Source organism: Papaver somniferum, chromosome 6 (assembly GCF_003573695.1).
Source record: "Papaver somniferum cultivar HN1 chromosome 6, ASM357369v1, whole genome shotgun sequence".
Taxonomy (NCBI): domain Eukaryota; kingdom Viridiplantae; phylum Streptophyta; class Magnoliopsida; order Ranunculales; family Papaveraceae; genus Papaver; species Papaver somniferum.
In genome coordinates, this window is record NC_039363.1 from 34291668 (window position 1) to 34299185 (window position 7518).

The following is a 7518-nucleotide window of genomic DNA, read 5'->3' on the forward strand; positions in this document are numbered from 1 at the left end:
ATCTTGCAACCTGAGTTCAGTGATAGGTAGTAGTTTCATCCAATATGATATATTTTACTCCTCGAACTTCGCCAAGATGAGAACATCGGGTTTGTATCTTGTAATTTTGCAACCTGAGTTAAGTGATAGTTTGCAGTTTCATCCAATATGATATATTTGACACCTCGAACCTCGCTCGGACCAGAACATCGGGTATGTATATGGTAATCTTGCAACCTGAGTTAAGTGATAGGTTGCAGTTTCATCCAATATGATACATTTTACACCTTGAACCTCGCCCGGTCCAGAACATCGGGTATGTATATGGTAATATTGCACCCTGAGTTCAGTGATAGGTTGTAGTTTATCCAATCTGATATATTTGACACCTCGAACCTGGACCGGACCAGAGCATCGGGTATGTATATGGTAATTTTGTAGCATGAGTTAAGTGACAGGTTGAAGTTTCATCCAATCTGATATATGTGACACCTCTGAACTCGCCCGGACGAGAACATCGGGTATGTATATGGTAATCTTGCAACCTGAGTTCAGTGAAAGGTTGCAGTTTCATCAAATATGATATATTTCACACCTCGAACATGGCCCGGACCAGGACATCGGGTCTGTATATGGTAATCTTGCAACCTGAGTTAAGTGATAGGTTGCAGTTTCATCCAATCTGATATATTTGACACCTCGAACCTGGCCCGGACCAGAACATCGGGTTTGTATATGGTAATCTTGCAACCTGAGTTAAGTGATAGGTTGCAGTTTCATCCAATCTGATATATTTGACACCTCGAACCTGGACTGGACCAGAACATCGGGTTTGTATATGGTAATCTTGCAACCTGAGTTAAGTGATAGGTTGCACTTTCATCCAATCTAATATATTTGACATCTCGAACTGGCACAGACCATAACATCGGGTTTGTATATGGTAATCTTGCAACCTAAGTTAAGTGATAGGTTGCAGTTTCATCCAATCTGATATATTTGACACCTCAAACCTGTCCCAGACCAGAACATCGGGTATATATATGGTAATCTAGTAACCTGAGTTAAGTGATAGGTTGCAGTTTCATCCAATATGATATATTTGACACCTCGTGCCTGGCCCGGACCAGAACATCGGGTATGTATATGGTAATCTTGCAACCTGAGTTAAGTGATAGGTTGAAGTTTCATCCAATCTGATATATTTGACACCTCGAACCTGGCCCGGACCAGAACATCGGGTCTGTATATGGTAATCTTGCAACCTCAGTTAATAGATAGGTTGCAGTTTCATCCAATCTGATATATTTGACACCTCGAACCTGGACCGGACCAGAACATCGGGTCTGTATACGGTAATCTTGCAACCTGAGTTAAGTGATAGGTTGCAGTTTCATCCAATCTGATATATTTGACACCTCGAACCTGGACCGGACCAGAACATCGGGTCTGTATATGGTAATCTTGGAACCTGAGTTAAGTGATAGGTTGCAGTTTCATCCAATCTGATATATTTGACACCTCGAACCTGGACCGGACCAGAACATCGGGTCTGTATATGGTAATCTTGCAACCTGAGTTAAGTGATAGGTTGCAGTTTCATCCAATCTGATATATTTGACACCTCGAACCTGGCCCGGACCAGAACATCGGGTCTGTATATGGTAATATTGCAACCTGAGTTAAGTGATAGGTTGCAGTTTCATCCAATCTGATATATTTGACACCTCGAACCTGGCCCGGACCAGAACATCAGGTCTGTATATGGTAATCTTCCAACATGAGTTAAGTGATAAGTTGCAGTTTCATCCAATTTGATATATTTGACACCTCAAACCTCACCCGGACTACAACATCGAGTCTGTATATGGTAATCTTGCAACATGAGTTAAGTGATAGGTTGTAGTTTCATCCAATCTGATATATTTGACACCTCGAACCTGGCCCGGACCAAAACATCGGGTCTGTATATGGTAGTCTTGCAACCTGAGTTCAGTGATAGGTTGCAGTTTCATCCAACCTGATATATTTGAGACCTCGAACCTGGACCAGACAAGACCAGAACATCGGGTCTGTATATGGTAATCTTGCAACATGAGTTAAGTGATAGGTCGCAATATCATCCAATTTGATATATTTGAAACCTCGAACCTTTCCCGGACCAGAAAATCGGGTCTGTATATGGTAATCTTGTAACCTGAGTTCAGTGATAGGTTGCACTTTTATCCAATCTGATATATTTGACACCTCGAACATGGCCCGGAACAGAACATCGGGTCTGTATATGGTAATCTTGCAACCTGAATTAAGTGATAGGTTGCAGTTTCCTACAATATGATATATTTGACACCTCGAACCTGGCCCGGACCAGAACATCAGGTCTGTATATGGTAATCTTCCAACATGAGTTAAGTGATAAGTTGCAGTTTCATCCAATTTGATATATTTGACACCTCAAACCTCACCTGGACTACAACATCGAGTCTGTATATGGTAATCTTGCAACATGAGTTAAGTGATAGGTTGTAGTTTCATCCAATCTGATATATTTGACACCTCGAACCTGGCCCGGACCAAAACATCGGGTCTGTATATGGTAGTCTTGCAACCTGAGTTCAGTGATAGGTTGCAGTTTCATCCAACCTGATATATTTGAGACCTCGAACCTGGACCAGACAAGACCAGAGCATCGGGTCTGTATATGGTAATCTTGCAACATGAGTTAAGTGATAGGTCGCAATATCATCCAATTTGATATATTTGAAACCTCGAACCTTTCCCGGACCAGAAAATCGGGTCTGTATATGGTAATCTTGTAACCTGAGTTCAGTGATAGGTTGCAGTTTTATCCAATCTGATATATTTGACACCTCGAACATGGCCCGGAACAGAACATCGGGTCTGTATATGGTAATCTTGCAACCTGAATTAAGTGATAGGTTGCAGTTTCCTACAATCTAATATATTTGACACCTCGAACCTGGACCGGACCAGAGCATCGAGTATGTATATGGTAATTTTGTAGCATGAGTTAAGTGACAGGTTGAAGTTTCATCCAGTTTGATATATTTGACATCTCAAACCTCGCCAGGACGAGAACATCGGGTCTGTATATGGTAATCTTGCAACCTGAGTTAAGTGATAGGTTGCAGTTTCATCCAATCTGATATATGTGACACCTCTAAACTCGCCCGGAAGAGAACATCGGGTTTGTATATGGTAATCTTGCAACCTGAGTTCAGTGATAGGTTGCAGTTTCATCCAATATGATATATTTGACACCTCGAACCTGGCCCGGACCAGGACATCGGGTCTGTATATAGTAATCTTGCAACCTGAGTTAAGTGATAGGTTGCAGGTTCATCCGAACTGATATAATTGACACCTCGAACCTGGCTCTGACCAGAACATCGGGTCTGTATATGGTAATCTTGCAACCTGAGTTCAGTGATAGGTTGCAGTTTCATCCAATCAGATATATTTGAGACCTCGAACCTGGACCAGACAAGACTAGAGCATCGGGTCTGTATATGGTAATCTTGCAACATGAGCTAAGTGATACGTCGCAGTTTCATCCAATCTGATATATTTGACACCTCGAACCTGGCCCGGACGAGAACATCGGATTTGTATATGGTAATCTTGCAACCTGAGTTAAGTGATAGGTTGCAGTTTAATCCAATCTGATATATTTGACACCTCGAACCTGGACCGGACCAGACCAGAACATCGGGTATGTATATGGTAATCTTGCAACATGAGTTAAGGGATAGGTTGCAGTTTCATCCAATTTGATATATTTGACACCTCGAACCTCGCCCGGACCAGAACGTCGGGCCTGTATATGGTAATTTTGTAATCTGAGTTCAGTGATAGGTTGCAGTTTTACCCAATCTGATATATTTGACACCTCGAACCTGGCCCGGACCAGAACATCGGGTCTGTATATGGTAATATTGCAACCTGAGTTAAGTGATAGGTTGCAGTTTCATCCAATCTGATATATTTGACACCTCGAACCTGGCCCGGACCAGAGCATCAGGTCTGTATATGGTAATCTTCCAGCATGAGTTAAGTGATAAGTTGCAGTTTCATCCAATTTTAAATATTTGACACCTCGAACCTTACCCGGACCACAAAATCGTGTCTGTATATGGTAATCTTGCAACATGAGTTAAGTGATAGGTTGTAGTTTCATCCAATCTGATAAATTTGACACCTCTAACCTGGCCCGGACCAGAACATCGGGCCTGTATATGGTAATCTTGCAACCTGAGTTTAGTGATAGGTTGCAGTTTCATCCAATCTGATATATTTGAGACCTCGAACCTGGACCAGACAATACCAGAGCATCGGGTCTGTATATGGTAATCTTGCAACATGAGTTAAGTGATAGGTCGCAGTTTCATCCAATTTGATATATTTGAAACCTCGAACCTTTCCCGGACCAGAACATCGGGTTTGTATATGGTAATCTTGTAACCTGAGTTCAGTGATAGGTTGCAGTTTCATCCAATCTGATATATTTGACACCTCGAACATGGCCCGGAACAGAACATCGGGTCTGTATATGGTAATCTTGCAACCTGAGTTAAGTGATAGGTTGCAGTTTCCTCCAATCTAATTTATTTGACACCTCGAACCTGGACCGGATCAGAGCATCGGGTATGTATATGGTAATTTTGTAGCATGAGTTAAGTGACAGGTTGAAGTTTCATCCAATTTGATATATTTGACACCTCAAACCTCGCCAGGACGAGAACATCGGGTCTGTATATTGTAATCTTGCAACCTGAGTTAAGTGATAGGTTGCAGTTTCATCCAATCTGATATATGTGACACCTCTAAACTCGCCGGGAAGAGAACATCGGGTTGGTATATAGTAATCTTGCAACCTGAGTTCAGTGATAGGTTGCAGTTTCATCCAATATGATATATTTGACACCTCGAACCTGGCCCGGACCAGGACATCGGGTCTGTATATGGTAATCTTGCAACCTGAGTTAAGTGATAGGTTGCAGTTTCATCCAATATGATATATTTGACACCTCGAACCTGGCCCGGACCAGAACATCGGGTCTGTATATGGTAATCTTGCAACCTGAGTTAAGTGATAGGTTGAAGTTTCATCCAATCTGATATATTTGGCACCTCGTGCCTGGCCTGGACCAGAATATCGAGTATGTATATGGTAATTTTCCAACCTGAATTAAGTGATAGGTTGCAATTTCATCCAATCTGATATTTTTGACACCTCGAACCTGGTCCAGACGAGAACATCGGGTATGTATATGGTAATCTTGCAACCTGAATTAAGTGATAGGTTGCAGTTTCATCCAATCTGATATATTTGACACCTCGAACCTGGCCCGGACCAGAACATCGGGTCTGTATATGGTAATCTTGTAACCTGAGTTAAGTGATAGGTTGCAGTTTCATCCAATATGATATATTTAACACATCTTGCCTGGACCGGACCAGAACATCGGGTCTGTATATGGTAATCTTGCAACCTGAGTTAAGTGATAGGTTGCAGTTTCATCCAATCTGATATATTTGACACCTCGAACCTGGCCCGGACCAGAACATCGGGTCTGTATATGGTAATATTGCAACCTGAGTTAAGTGATAGGTTGCAGTTTCATCCAATCTGATATATTTGACACCTCGAACCTGGCCCGGACCAGAGCATTAGGTCTGTATATGGTAATCTTCCATCATGAGTTAAGTGATAAGTTGCAGTTTCATCCAATTTTAAATATTTGACACCTCGAACCTTACCCGGACCACAACATCGTGTCTGTATATGGTAATCTTGCAACATGAGTTAAGTGATAGGTTGTAGTTTCATCCAATCTGATATATTTGACACCTCGAACCTGGCCCGGATCAGAACATGGGGTCTGTATATGGTAATCTTGCAACCTGAGTTCAGTGATAGGTTGCAGTTTCATCCAATCTGATATATTTGAGACCTCGAACCTGGACCAGACAATACCAGAGCATCGGGTCTGTATATGGTAATCTTGCAACATGAGTTAAGTGATAGGTCGCAGTTTCATCCAATTTGATATATTTGAAACCTCGAACCTTTCCCGGACCAGAACATCGGGTTTGTATATGGTAATCTTGTAACTTGAGTTCAGTGATAGGTTGCAGTTTCATCCAATCTGATATATTTGACACCTCGAACATGGCCCGGAACAGAACATGGGGTGTGTATATGGTAATCTTGCAACCTGAGTTAAGTGATAGGTTGCAGTTTCCTCCAATCTAATTTATTTGACACCTCGAACCTGGACCGGATCAGAGCATCGGGTATGTATATGGTAATTTTGTAGCATGAGTTAAGTGACAGGTTGAAGTTTCATCCAATTTGATATATTTGACGCCTCAAACCTCGCCAGGACGAGAACATCGGGTCTGTATATTGTAATCTTGCAACCTGAGTTAAGTGATAGGTTGCAGTTTCATCCAATCTGATATATGTGACACCTCTAAACTCGCCGGGAAGAGAACATCGGGTTTGTATATAGTAATCTTGCAACCTGAGTTCAGTGATAGGTTGCAGTTTCATCCAATATGATATATTTGACACCTCGAACCTGGCCCGGACCAGGACATCGGGTCTGTATATGGTAATCTTGCAACCTGAGTTAAGTGATAGGTTGCAGTTTCATCCAATCGGATATATTTGAGACCTCGAACCTGGACCAGACAAGACTAGAGCATCGGGTCTGTATATGGTAATCTTGCAACATGAGTTAGGTGATAGGTCGCAGTTTCATCCAATTTGATATATTTGAAACCTCGAACCTTTCCTGGACCGGAACATCTGGTCTGTATATGGTAATCTTGCAACCTGAGTTAAGTGACAGGTTGCGGTTTCATCCAATCTGATATAATTGACACCTCAAACCTGGCCCGGACCAGAACATCGGGTCTGTATATGATAATCTTTCAACCTGAGTTCAGTGATAGGTTGCAGTTTCATCCAATCAGATATATTTGAGACCTCAAACCTGGACCAGACAAGACTAGAGCATCGGGTCTGTATATGGTAATCTTGCAACATGAGTTAAGTGATACGTCACAGTTTCATCCAATCTGATATATTTGACACCTCGAACCTGGAACGAACCAGAACATCGGGTTTGTATATGGTAATCTTGCAACCTGAGTTAAGTGATAGGTTGCAGTTTCATCCAATCTTATATATTTGACACCTCGAACCTGGACCGGACCAGACCAGAACATCGGGTATGTATATGGTAATCTTGCAATATGAGGTAAGGGATAGGTTGCAGTTTCATCCAATATGATATATTTGAAACCTCGAACCTCGCCCGGACCAGAACGTCGGGTCTGTATATGGTAATCTTGTAACCTGAGTTCAGTGATAGGTCGCAGTTTCACCCAATCTGATATATTTGACACCTCGAACCTGGCCCGGACCAGAACATCGGGTCTGTATATGGTAATATTGCAACCTGAGTTAAGTGATAGGTTGCAGTTTCATCCAATCTGATATATTTGACA